Below are 11,642 nucleotides of genomic sequence, written 5' to 3'. Positions count from 1 at the left end.
GATTGAAAAGCTCAGAGCTCTGCACATGGAGGGTGAAAGCAGCGATGGATTTTGCAATGGAATCCTGAGCCGTGTGTGTGTCCTCTCACACACTTTGGGAGCAAATGGGTACCACAAATCCAATTTGGAGGAGTCAAGAAGCCCTGGAAAACTTTTAGTCTCCCCACAATGCAATTATGTGCGTCTCTGAGCTGCTCCAGGTCTAGGGAGCGGAACGGTGCTGGCTGTCCTTAGGAATTATGGAATCAATGAATCAGGGAATGCTTCGGGTTGGGAGGAACCCTAAGGACCATCTCATTCCACCCCCTGCCATAGGCAGGGACATCTTCCACTATCCCAGGGTGCTCCCAGGCCCGTCCAACCTGGGATGCTGATCCCATGGAAACACAGAATATCCCGAGCTGGGAGGAATCAGGGGTTGTGGAGTCCAGTCCCTGACCCTGCAGAGCCCCACCCCAAAGAAAGGAGCTCCAGGAGCCTCTCACAGGTGCCTTTCATGGCCGGGTCCTGCCTGAATGAGCCTTGTTGTGACAAGATGGAAAAGGAGCTTCAGAGCGTGGCTCCAGCGGCTCAAAGGAGGGAGAAGTTTCCGTGTAAAAGGGAAACGAAAGCTCGGCAACAAGGTCACCTCCACTGCCTCAGGCGATCCGAGGGATGACAAAAGTTTCCGTGTAGCACAGCAGCAGAAGACAAAAGCCATCCCTGGAGGGAAGGAAGAGAGAGGGAGCGCAGAGCAGACAAGAAATTTAATGCAGGGAAAGCCACAAGGTTTGCTGGCAAGGACACGCTCCTGGGTGGATCAGAGGATCATGGAATAGCTGGGGTTTGATGGGACCTTCAGAGGCCATCGAGTCCATCCCCAGGGTGCAGGATAAAGTGGGTAATGGCTCCCAGGAGCCTTGAGCAGGATTCCTCAGAGCCATCGATGCTCCAGACCTGGCTCTGCGTCTCCTGAGTGCTGGTGGTGGGCACGGGGCCAAGGGGCACCCGGGAACACCAATAACTGCTGGAATTTGGATCTCCTTCCCACTCTCCTTCCCACTCTCCCCACACCATCCGAGTCCATTAGGGAGGGCTGGGAATCGGCACTGAACCAAGATGCCAGGCCCAGTGAGCCGTTCCCAGCATCTGAGCAGCACCAGCAGCCCCGCAGGGAAAGCGTTTGGCCTTGTCTGGGAATTCTTCCTCTTTGCTGACGACTTGTGCTTGTCCCTTTCCACAGATCCAACAGTCCCTAAGACCAGCAGGGTCAGGACACCTCCTGGTTTGTGATTCCTGGGAGAAGTGCAAATGGCTTTAAAGCCAACAGCCGGGATGCAGATGGCTCTAATGCGGGAGAACAGCTGGGATGTGCACAGGTTTTCCAGAGGCACGAGGGAAAACACAATGGAAGGTGTCTGGGTCCCTGCTGCAAGTTCTAGCAGAGCAGAAAATTGGACATTCCTCTGTGCAAAGTGCCTGGCACAGGCAGACGAACCGGGAATACGTTTAGGGCAGCGCTGCAGACTGCCCAGGGTGGCGGGGCTGGAGTCGGAGTCCTGGGCACGCAGCATCCAGCCCCATCCGACCTCGGCCCCACAAGGAGCCCTGGGGCTGCTGAGTCCGTGTTGCACAGCTGGGAGAGCTCTGAGGGCGGAGGGAGAGAGAGGAGAGAAGCCCGAATCCCACAGGACCCCAGTCCTCCATCCCTCAGTGGGTGCTGGTGCCTCCTCCAGCCCCGGGGCTCGCTCACAGCACCCCGGGACCCTCCCGGGAGCCCGGGGTGGGTGCAGGGTCAGCACATCTGTGTCTGCAGGGAAAGGGAGCTCGGTGTTTCCTCTGGGAAATGCAGAAGGGGGGAGTTCACCTCCCAGGCTCCCGAGGACAGCGGGAAAGGCAGGAGTCGCCTGGGGGAGCTGGATCCTGAGCAGCTGAACTCACTCGGGCACCTGGATGTCTAAGGAGCACTAAAACCTCCCCATCTTCTCCTATCCCCCACGTTCTTCTGAAATCCCTCTCCTGGGTGCCTGATTCTCCTGGGATCCCTGAGGATCCCAGTGCGGAAGGGAAGTGTCTCAGCTCCCAGGCAGAGTTAGAGTGATGTGTGGGCAGGCTGGGAGCTGGAGCCACTGCAATCCTTTCAGCCAGGCAGCTGCACTTCCCCTTTCTATCACACGCATTTAAAAGCTTTTAAGGGAACGATCCATCCCCTCTGCTGGCAAAGCCAGAGCTGGGCTGGTCCTTGGGATCTTAAATCATTTTAAAATACGGAGCAATATTGGTTTAAAAGCCTTTGCTGCAGGAAACCTCAGCAGAGCTCGACAGCAGCTCGGGGCTTCCTGGGGATCCATCACTCGCCAGGAAAGAGCCGGGCACTGCCTGACAGGGACAACGCTCTGGGACAAACCAGGAGTTTCTCCCTACGTCATTCCCAGACACCCCCAGGGCTGCACATGAGCCCAGGGAATTTTATGTTGTTTAATATCTCAGATCTCCGTGGTCGGGGCAGTGTTTGTGTTCACTGAGCTGCTTAAGGATAGGGATGGATGGCTCAGCTGGCAAATCCACCTCAGGGAGGGAACGCGCCCAGATTCCTGGTTTCCAGGCAGGGCTTGGCTGCAGTGCCCCTCATCCTGCCATTCCCACCCAGGCTTTGGGTTGGAGCCCAGGCATTCCCATTCTCCCACTTTGCTGTGTGCCCTCGGAGAGGGGAGCAGGGGTGGTGAACTGGGAATGTTGGGAAGACCCAAGGGCAGTTCCCTCTATCCAGGGACGAGAGTGTGTCCTCTATGTCACCTTCCCTTTGCCAACATCTGAAACTCTTGGCTGTTGACAGAGAGAGCTGGGAATGTCCAGCCTGGAGGAGAGAAGATTCCAGCGGGAGCTAAAAGGGCTCCAAGAGACTTGGGAAAGAGGGGGTGGAACGGGATGAGCTTTAAGGTCCCTTCCAACCCAGCCCATTCTGGGATTTTATGGTCTGTTTTACTTGGGTTACTGTTTTGCTCTGTTCCTGCTGGGTTTGTGTTCTGATTTCCCAGGACAAACCTGCTTGGCTGCTGCTTCCCGAGGAGTCAGGATGAGTCAGTGCAACGAGTGACCCTGGGAGCAGGACCAGGGCGCTGGCTCAGCCCTGCTTTTCCTCAGGATTCAGGGAGTTACGGAGATTCCACTGCCCTGCGAGGCTGGAGAGGCAGAGAATCCCATTTCCACTTCATTTCCCACAGTGCAGCTTCCTTGGCTCACAGAGGGCAGCGTGGCAAGAAATCCACCACGGAGCCAGGCCAGTTGGGGCTGGAAAGGAGGATCCCTGGAGTCTGGGGAGGGAGACGAGGACAAGGACATTTATGCCCCTCTCACAGACCCTGCAGAGGGTCTCTCCTGCTCAGCCCAGAGCTTCCCACCCCCTGTTTTCTGGAGGAATCAGGGGATCCCTCCCTTCCTGCCCCACTCCAAAGGGCTCCGAGATGCTCCATCTCCACCTGAGCCCATCCCGGAGTCGCTGAACTTCCCCTGAGCTGCTGCCAGGGATCCTCCCTCTCATTTATCTGCAGGATCAGTTGTAGCTGTATTGATTTTCCCTCCCTGCCTCTCCTCTCTGTGTTTGCTTTCTGAATTATGCAGCTGGGCAGTTTTTCCTCCTCGCGAGGAGCGGGAGAGTTGCGGAGGATCAATTGAGCCCTGCCATAGTTTAATCAGGAATCCCCAGTAGGAACCAGCAGAGAAAAGGGAGAAGGGAAGACAAGGAAGACGGGGTCGATCAATCCAGTCCTGGTGCAAAGGAAAGAAAGGGAAAGAAGAGAGGAAGGGGTGGAATAATCAGTCCGTTTTCCTCCTGCAGCCCTCAGATCCCCCAGCCTCAATCAATAACCAACTTTGACAGTCATTGCTTCAGAAAGAAACTTCCAAAATCCCCCTGAACTCAAAGAATGTTGGTGCTTTATAGCATGAAAATGGCCAGTAAAGCCTTGCTAAAGACAGGGAGAGGGGTAGGACTCCTTCCCCTTCTTCCTCTTCCCTTTAAAATCCACATTAGGAGGGCTGAGCTGAGATGAAAGCACAGCAAATAAGTCTTTTAGTCCTCGTTCTGTTGTTGCAATTACTTTGCCAATAGTAATGATCTCAGGACTGGTTGGAGGATCCCTGATGCTGTGCTGGGGACGTGGAGGGGGGGGGACAGAGCTGCTGGGATTTTTCCAGCACCACAAATCCAGGAGATGGAACCCCACGGATACAACAGAGGTTGGTTTGGAGCATGGAAGTAAAACCAAACAGCGCCCACAGGGCACAGGGACCGCAGGGACCACGTGGGTGTTGTGACAGCAGGTGACAAGAGAGATTTTTGTGGCAAAAATGGTGTGGCCACAGGCCCAGGGCAGGGGCTGTCCCCTGTGCTGGCGCTGCTGGGACACCTCGAGTGCTGGGGGCACTCTGAGTTCTCCAGGCTCTGGAAATCAAACCTCCCCAAAATCCTGCCAGATGTCCCACGGAGGAGCACCAGTCTCAGGGCTGCCTGATTTCCAGAAGGTTGGGCTGGCTCTGGGTTTTAATTTCGAACTGCTCAGGTCAAGTTCAGCTCCTAAAGAAAACATTTAGATCTGGAAACTCCAGAGCTGAAGGTACCAGATCATCATCCATGGAAAACCTTGGAGGACCACCAGGACAGACATCTCTGCAGCTCCACTCTGGGGCTGTGCTCCCAACGAGAGCAGCATTCCAGGCTGGATCCGGGTGTGCAGGCCAGAGCAGCTGGCTGGAGCCCACAGTGGCATCAAAACTTGGGAAACCATGGCAGGATGGGAAGTTTGGATTATCGGCCACGGATGAACCACGGCTGCATCACGGCAGCGGGCAGCTGAATTTCCTATGCTGCAGTGCTTGAGTTCAGGACAAACCTTACTTTCCCCAAATTCACTTTAGACAAAAAAAAAATCTCTATTTTTGGGGACAGAAATGCCTGGAAGAAATCCTTGAGCAAATTTCAGAAGAATAATTGACAGAGGTAATGAATCCTTCATTGTCATCCCTGGCAAGGACAACCAGGAGCTGCCTTAATCCCATTCCGCAGCTCCCACACAACAGGAGCTGATTCAGTCGCTCTCTTCTGTATTCATCTTCATTCCCGAGGGACATCGTAATCCCTGAGATTCCTCACCCAAGAGCCTGACTTCAGCCACCAGGTCCAGAAGTCCCTGATGAGAAGGGCAGAGCCTGCCAGGCACGAGGTCAAAAGTGATTGATGGGAGGCCAGGACTGGAAGGAGAGCGAAGCCAGCAGAAAAACAGTTCAGATTCAATATTTGCCCTGATCAGACTCAGTTTGGTCTAAAAAAAAGTCAGTTTTGAGAGCTGTGCTTCCACCACAGTTTGTCCTATAATCTCATGGAGGGATCAGCACAGGGATCAGCCAGTTGTCATAATTAACACTTTGGTTAATGGGAACAGAGAGCGGGTAGGGATGGAAGTAAAGCTCAGTCAGGAATGGATGGAGGCACAGCCCATGGGAAGGTTGGAGGTGCAGCTCACCCCTGACAGTCCAGGTGGTTCAGTCTTTGCTTCCATGGGCTCTTCCAAGCCAAGCTTCCCTCCCAGCTCCTTGCCCAGCCCCTCCACCAAGGGCAGGTCACCCCCAGCCACGCCAGGAGTGTTGATTGCTGGTTTCCAGCTGCCTGAGGAAGCAGGACTGGGCTGCTCCTCCAGCAGCCTCGCGGAAGGAGCTCCTCGCTCGCCTCCTCCCAGAATTTGTTCCACATTTTCTGCTAATAAGGGCACAGGGAGAGAGAGAGACAGAGAGAGAAGAGGAGAAAAACTGCTCTAAATTATTCATGGACAATATCATTATGTGTCATAACAGTGTGTCTGTGATGGGAAAGAGTGAGTGTGGCAGGGGCTGGGGTAGCACAGGCCGGGCTGCACAATAGCGAGAGCTGATTAATTATTGATGTGCACTAATTGGCTACAGGGTTTCAGGACAGCTTGGGCTTTGTTGGGATCATTTGTATTCTTGCTTTGGAAATGGACCCCCCCCCACACACAAACCCAACATTTTCGTGTGCAAGTCTTCTCCCTCCTCCTCCTCCTCTTTTCCCCCTCCCTCCCTCTCTGCCTCCCCTGCTTCCAGTGCTCCCGATCCCCCTGTGTGTGTACAAATTAACATGATCTTAACCTCTGCTGATTTTCTGCGGCGCTGACACGCTGCCAACACCTCGGTGCAGTTGGGCTCGGCCTGCAGCGCTGCTTTTTGGTGCGGAAAACCGGCCCTGCCCTCTGCACCGGCTTCTCTTTGCATCCCGGGCCGGCCTCTTCGCTCAGCCCGTCCCTGCCTTGGCCCTCAGAGCAGCTGGAAAGTCCTTCCCAGGCAGTTTTTCCTTCCAGAATGGTCCAGACCTTGCCTTGGAGCCTGCTGTGGTTGCACCCCAAGACCTGAGTGCCGGCCTGGGAGGTGCCAGCAAGGTGAGGGGAGAGGTCGGAGCTCGGGGCACTTGGTGGTTGAACTTCGACAGCACAAAGGTCCCGGTGCTGGGGCTGCTCCTCCCCCGGCTCCCGCTGCTCCCAGCGTGTCCGCTCAGGTGAGCCCCCACCTGCAGAGCTGCCCCAGTCCTGGGACCCAGCACAGGGAGGGCCTGGAGCTGCTGGAGAGAGCCCAGAGCTGATCAGAGGGATGGAGCAGCTCTGCTGGGACGAAAGGCTGGGGTTGTTCAGCCTGGTTCTGGGGAGAGCTCAGAGTCCTTCCAGAGCCTAAAGGGGCTCCAGGAGAGCTGGAGAGGGACTGGGGACAAGGCATGGAGGGACAGGACACAGGGAATGGCTTCCCAGTGCCAGAGGGCAGGGCTGGATGGGATATTGGGCAGGAATTGTTCCCTGGGAGGGAGGGCAGGCCCTGGCACAGGGTGCCCAGAGCAGCTGGGGCTGCCCCTGGATCCCTGGCAGTGCCCAAGGCCAGGCTGGACATTGGGGCTTGGAGCAGCCTGGGACAGTGGGAGGTGTCCCTGCCCCCGGCAGGGGTAGATCAAGATGAGTTTAAGGTCTCTTCCCACCCAAACCATTCCATGATTCCATGACCAACCACTGGTCCAACAGCTCCCTCTGCCCTTGCCCCCACATGGAATCAGCAGGTTGCCACATTCTCGTTCCATGGGCTGTCCCAAGCCAAGAACTCCCCCACAAACATCAGCTTTTCACCCTCTCAGGATGCCCCAATGAGGGTCAGGACTGACCCGGGCTCCCTTCAGCCCCTGATATCCCAATAAAGGCCAGGCTGAGCTGCCTGGAGCCAGGAGCTGCTCCCAGCAGAGCAGTGTCAGAGCAAGGGAAACTTCCCAGTGCCTCATGCTCTGCTAAATCCCTTCATCCTGCCCTCTGGCATTTTAAGGATGCTGTTTGCAGGGAAGAACACCCAAATGAACATCCCAAGGATGGCACCAGGACCTTGCTCAAGCATTAACTGGGGCTGGTGACATTTTTTTTGGTTCTCCGAGCTCCTGTTTCCTGATAGCCGTGATTAAAGTTTTAAGGGCAGGATGACACGCATGGGCTGAGACATCTTTCAGCTGAATGCCTGAGAGGTGCAGTTTGGGGTCAGGTGTTTGCTAAAGATATTTCCCAAGCTGCCTTTAAATAAATCACAGGGCCTGGAGCGAGGTGAGGCCTGGCTGAGGAACCCTTGGGTTGTCTCCACTCCCACCCTGTGGAGTTCCAGTGAAAGCAGCCAGGATTCCTGAGGGATTGGTTGATCCAGCAGGGCAAGGACAAGACAGATGTTGACCAGAGGGTGGCACAGCTGCAGAAATCAATTTGTAGGGTCAGATCTTGGGTCCACGAGGGGTTTCTCTGATCCCAATGAACGAGCTGCTCACTTGGACAAGGCACGTTGGAATAGGACTGGGGGGATGTGGGCTCAGTGCTTCCCTTTGCCGTGGACTTGCTGGGTGACCTGGACATGGCTCTGCATTCCTTACTTCCTCTAGGATTTATCTTCCTTCAGAACCTGGGATATCTGGGAGCCAAAGCAAACCTGCATCTGCTGGGCTGAGGAGTGAGAGTTGGAGCCACTCAGACAGATGGGGAGCACGGACTTAGGCTGGAGGAGAAATTCCTCCCTGCAAGAGTGGTGAGGCCCTGGAATGGATTTCCCATCCCTGGCAGTGTCCAAGGCCAGGCTGGACGAGGCTTGGAGCAGCCTGGGATAGTGGAAGGTGTCCCTGCCCGTGGCAGGGGATGGAGCTGGATGAGCTTTGAGGTCCCTTCCAACCCAAACCATTCCGCGATTCTGTGATTCCCTGTGTTTTATTTTGGAATCCATTCCTCATGACTCCTAAGGAATTTATTGAAATCTCTCTCTATTCCATAGAAACCACACAAAAATCCTATTAATACCGATCCTGCTTCCCCCTGGAAGCTGCACAACTGTCCATGCATGAGACGCCCCAAAATCCGGGGGATTTCTGTATCTGCGCTCTTGGGATGGAGCTGGGACCCTTTGTTCTCTTTGCTCCTTCTCCCTCATCTTTGAAACCCTTTGCATTATTCCTTATAGGAATAAAACAAAGAAAGAATTTAATTTATTTGTTTGTTTATTTAGGACAAACCCTTCCCTTCCACTTCAAAAGGGGCCATGTGCAGGAGCCTCTGGTGGATCCCAGGAAACCCTTGATTGATTATCCGAAAGGAGCCAAGTGAGATGAAAAACAGAGGGATGGGAATCATTGTAAAGGGAGCAGACACTAAAATATCATCAATTTTTTATTAAACAGAATCTTTTCAATAGACAAAATGAGCTTTCCTCTCCTCACTCATGTTTTCTCTTTCTTTCCCCCAAATTTAGTTTTCCTTAGACATGGGGAGATTCTCTTTTACCTCTTTTCCCTCTTTTTTTCTGTTCCTGGGACTGGGAAGAGGTGTGGGGTGAGATGGTGACCTGGGCCACCAAGCAGGACTTAGTGCCTAAAGCTTCCCATCAAAAGCCGTCTCTTTTCCACCGGCAGAGGACAAGGGACAGAGGGAATAAAATGAAACGAGAGAAGTTCAGACTGGGCCCAAGGTTTAGATTGGATATTAACAGCAAACTCTTCACCAAAAAGGTTTTCCAGCCCTGGCACAGACTGCCCAGGGCAGTGGTGGAGTCACCATCACTGGAAGTGCTCGAAAAACGTGTGGATGTGGCACTCGGGGACACGGGGCAGTGGTGGGGCTGGCAGTGCTGGGAATGGTCGGACTCGGTGATCTCAGAGGGCTTTTCCAGCCTCAGTGGTTCCATGATTCTGTAAAAATCACCTTAGGGCTCCCCAGAAAAGTCGAACTCAGCGCTGCCTGGATGAAGCCCTGAGGGTCTTTGCTGACCTCTTTTGAGCAGGAGTTTGGACTGGAGGCCTCTGGATGTGGAAACCATGCTCTTACTAGAAAATGGACATAACGTGAACCAGCCATGAAATAGAAGAGCCAGAGCACGTAAGAGAGAAGGACTTGAGCACCTACACAGGGGAAGAGTCCATGGGGAGGCTGTGAGAAAGGAACAGCATTGGGGAGAATGTGAACGAGGAACAAGCAAAGGAAGAAAAGGATAAGGAAATGCCAACTGAAGGACAGTTGTGACATACACGACGGACAATGTGACACACAGACAAGAGCCAATCATAAAGCATAAAGCAGCGTGTGAAAATAGCCCTAAACCAATAATAATTATGCATGATCATGTGTAGGGAAAGCAAGAATCGTGTATTAGGGACAGTAGTTCATCAATAAAATGGCTTCTGCCTGATTCACACCGAATCGTGCAGAGGCCATTGTTTCTCTCCACATCTGGATGCTCCTTCCAGCCCGAATTACTCTCTGATCCTGGGAAGCAAAGGCTGGGAGCCCTCGGGAAGGCAGTGGCAGTGATGTGGGGACATGGCTGAGCTCAGGCTGCGCATGCAGAGCTGTTGGGTACATCCTCGGCGTGCTCAGCTCACTGCTGAGTGCTGCTCAGCAAGGATTTAATGCGAGAGCGTCAGCAGCTCGTGTTACAGTCAGCAAAGTGCGAGGAGAGCTGCGTGGTGGCAGGCACATGGCTTCAAACTGACAGGGAACTGCTTTAGGCTGGATATTAGGGAGAAATTGTCCCCTGTGAGGGTGGGGAAGCCCTGAGGTTGAGAGAAGCTGTGGCTGCCCCATCCCTGGAAGTGTCCAAGGCCAGGCTGGAGCAATGTGGGAGAGTGGCAGGGGTGTCCCTGCCCGTGGCAGGGGTGGAACTGGGTGATCTTTAAGGTCCATTCCAACCCAGAGCAGTGTCTGTGACGGGACGTGTGGGGCCGAGCTGGAGTTCCTCTGGCAGAGGGTCTGGGCACAGGGTTTGGAATCCTTTACGTGTGAGGGCTGGGTGAGTGTGTGCAGGGGGCTGTGTGTGTCCTGCAGGGACACAGGCACATGGCCAGTTTTGGCTGTGCGGGGTATTTTTGGGTGTGTGGCAGTGCTGGGTGCCTGTGCCCGTGGCTGGGTGTGTGCTGTGGGTGTTTATGGGTGTGCAAGAGCTGTGGTGAACAAGGACCCTGCTGCTTATTGCAGGGGTTGCCTCGTTTCCTTCCTTACAGCTTTATCCAGGAGCCCCCGGCATGGAAACCTTGCTCTGACTCCAGAATATACCACAGAAAAGAAAAAAAACAACTCCACCACCAACAATGCGTGTTTAGGATCCACTTACCAGGGGGTTTCTTTCCCCCCTTCCCCTAATCCCTCCCGAGCCGAGCGAACGCGAGCACCAGAATAAAAACCACACACAAAAAAAGAAAGGGCGAGAGCGAGGGAGAAAGAGGATTTCCTTCAAATCTGCTCTGTCTGCGCGTGATGGAGACTCATTCCCATAATCATTTTGACAGGTGTGCAATGCTTGAAAAGTTGGGGGGTACGGGGGCGAGGCGGGGAGGGGGAGCGGCAGCATCGCCCTTTGGCGGCGCGGGCGCGCCGTGCGCCGGGCGCGCTGATTAGACATGACAAGCACACCTGCCAGCGCCGCAGCCCGGCAATTAAAGCCTCTTTGAGGTCCCAGGAAGTGACTGCATTAGAAAAGCCCCTCGCAGGCAGCTCCTTAGCATATTCCCAGTGTCATTAGCGCGGCGGCAAAGGCGAGGCACAGCGGCGGAGGGCTCTGACATGACCCGTGCTCCCTTCCCGCTCGGGGAGGGGATGCAAAGTGACTTTTAAAGAGAAGTCTTTTTTTTTTTTTTTTTTTTTCCCCTTTCCCCTTTAAATTTGATTTCCAAGCCCCTCTCGCCGCTGCCTCCCTCCTGCTCTTGGAAATGTTCCATCTTCGCCGGGGTCAGCAGGGGGAAGGGAGCCAGAATTCATTATAGACGGAAAAGGACTTTGCTAAAATCTGGGCAGCTTCTGGGACAATAAAAATCAGTTCTGGATTCCAGTGTGGATCCTCGCTCTGCTCCCTGCTTTCCCTTCTTCTTCCACTTTTCTGCATCCTCTTCCTCTCCTCCATCACCTCCCTGTCCCTCTTTCCTCTCCCACATCCTGCTCTTGATATTCCCCCTCCCCTTGTTCCTGGAGGCTGCCTGGCACACAGTGGGAGACCCTGGTGGGGTCACTGACCTTGGCAGCACCACACGAGATTGGTGCCACGGGCATCATCCATCTGTCCATCCCTCCATCCATCCCTCCATCCATCCCTCCATCCATCCATCC

The 11,642-nt window shown here is 54.4% G+C and overlaps 1 long non-coding RNA gene across 1 annotated transcript in view; it reads right to left on the bottom strand.

Moving 5' to 3' along the window:
* Positions 1–212: 212 nt before the first annotated feature.
* Positions 213–11,642, bottom strand: part of LOC121670269 — an 18,741-nt gene continuing 7,311 nt past the window's right edge. The window contains exons 2-3 of the long non-coding RNA XR_006018094.1: positions 621–628; positions 213–224 (exon numbers count right to left, since the gene is read on the bottom strand). This is a non-coding gene — a long non-coding RNA (uncharacterized LOC121670269). The remainder of the gene's footprint in view (positions 225–620; positions 629–11,642) is intronic.

Source organism: Corvus kubaryi, unplaced genomic scaffold, assembly GCF_017639235.1.
Source record: "Corvus kubaryi isolate FWS band 111438036 unplaced genomic scaffold, C.kubaryi_AGA036_p1.0 37395, whole genome shotgun sequence".
NCBI lineage: Eukaryota > Metazoa > Chordata > Aves > Passeriformes > Corvidae > Corvus > Corvus kubaryi.
The sequence above is the reverse complement of the archived record's forward strand: the minus strand, read 5'-3'. Positions and strand labels throughout refer to the sequence as shown.